Genomic DNA, 2,320 nt, shown 5'->3' on the forward strand with positions numbered 1-2,320 from the left:
TGAGCACCAGCTCCCAGGAGAGGATCCACGGCGCCCTCTGGTTGGCAAGCCTCTGGATCCCAACAACATTTTGGGGACTCATAGGTACTTGTGGGGACCAACAACTGGTCCCCTTAAGGAAAGTTTGTCTTCTTGGGGTGGGGGTTAGGTTTAGGACTAAGGTGTGAATTGAGTTTAGGTTAGGTTTAGGGATAGGTATGTGTCGGTAATGGTTATATAAGTACATACCATTTACCATTTACTCTTCTAGCTGATCCATCTTCACCAGTCGTTTTCCATAATGGCGGTCATACAAACAAAAGAAGCCAGTAAGGCACCAAACAGGAATACGCATTGACCAATCAGAGGCCATCTTTCTCCAATCTCTCAATCTTACTTCTCCTCTCTCATTTTCTCCAATAAAACTAGAAATTTAGATGTAAACATTTAAATTTCCTTTCATTTTGTAAAGTGTAACCATAGAGCTTTGGGTAGATTTCCTTTATTTAAGTCCTTTATTACAGCAAGAAGTCTTTGAATCCAGAAATGATTTAAAACATTCAGGTTTTTTATTGATATAAACTGCTCAACAGAAACTCCTCCTCTTCCTCAGGAGGAGGACAGGTGAACAGAGGAGGGAGGGGCTGGACAGGTGAGAGGGGATGAAGCCACCTTTGATGTTCATTTAGGTCACGTGACATTGAGCTATAATTGCTTCATCCAGTCAGTGGGTTCATTGATCAGAGGCTGTTTAAAGTGCTGTGTAGTGTGTGTGTGTGTGTGTGTGTGTGTGTGTGTGTGTGTGTGTGTGTAGGGGAGGGAATGGGTAGCCGGACAGCCCCCCCCCCTCTCTCTCTCCTCTGATTGGCTGCCTCTCTCCTCCTCTCCTGCTGCCAGCGCCGCTCCTCTTCAGATCCAGGTTCAACCTGCGCATCTCGGACTCCAATCGGACCCAGATCAGAAAAAGACTAGAACCTCTACGGATCAGTAAGATCAGAGTTTAGACTCTTCTGTCACATCAGCTCACTTTCATCCAACCCTTATTGGTTCGGATCTTTCTTTTTTCTTATTATTTTTTGCGGATATTTGATGTCTGATCAAGATGTGCCGGATCAGCGCGCCCCGCACGAGGCTGTGAACGCAGGACCACGGCGTGCCGAAGCGCGCGCACCCGGCCGTGCGCGTGAATGAAGAGATGGCGCTAAAAGTCCTGAGTCAGGTAGGACGGGAGCGCGCCGCCCGCTGGTGTAGAATCTCTGACCTTGTGAGGTCCAGAACCGGTTCCTAAAAAGACTGATTCGGTTCCAGTCCTGGAGAGACTGACGTGCACGCGCCCGCGCGCGCTACAGGAAAACAAACAAACAAAAAAAACAAACATCTGATTCTATGTTTTACTTGGTAAACTGGTCCAAAACAGAACCAGGAGTAGAACCAGAGCAGATTGTTTAAATGAAGGTTCTTATCTTCTTTATTCTGGTTCCAGTTTCACTCAAACTGGGAAAACAATCTAGAAATAAGTAAAACATTCTTAAATTAAGTGTATTTTCTTGATTGAATAGGTAAATGAGTTAATTTGCCAATGGAATGAGTATTTTTAATCTTAAAAAAGGATAATTAGATAATTTGCTCTTGAAATAAGACAATGCAATTGTTTATTTATTTATTTATTTATTTATTTATTTATTTATTATTTTAACTGTAAATTGTCTTGTTTCATTGGCAAAGTGTCTCTTTTATCTCCTCAATTGAAGAACAAATGCACTTATTTTGAGAAAAAAATGACATATCTAGATTTAGATTTTTTCCAGGACAGTTTCTGGGTTCTTTCCACCATAAAGTGAAGCAGAAAGGGTTTTAATCTTTAGAGGCTTTAATGTGTTTGAATGAGCTGTGATGAATTCTCAATCAGAACATGAGGGTTCTGTCTGATTTAGAACCAAAGCAAATCAGAGGGATGGTTCTGTCCAGTGGGTTTCAGGTAACATCTAAAACAGGGGGAACCAAATAAAGAAAATCATCAGCCAGAAAAGGTCCGGAGACATTTTTAGTTATAATCTGTTACTTTAAACAGAATTTAACTCTGAAATAAAATGAGTTTTTTATGCATAATGTTATACATTGAATTTTTAAATAAAGACATAAAAAAAAGAACATTTTTCCTTTTTAAAATCTAAAGTGTTTTTTTTTAAGTAGAGAACAACAATCATTCAGTTTGGTATATAGACAATTTCCTAATTCACATATTTTATAAAACACCTGAACTGACTGTTTTCTTTTTTCCTGTCTTAATGTTGGCAGTGGGCTTTAGGCTGCCCTGCAAGGCTTTAAACCTGGGTTTAAC

Source organism: Cyprinodon variegatus, unplaced genomic scaffold (assembly GCF_000732505.1).
Source record: "Cyprinodon variegatus isolate N-32 unplaced genomic scaffold, C_variegatus-1.0 Scaffold46, whole genome shotgun sequence".
Taxonomy (NCBI): Eukaryota; Metazoa; Chordata; class Actinopteri; order Cyprinodontiformes; family Cyprinodontidae; genus Cyprinodon; species Cyprinodon variegatus.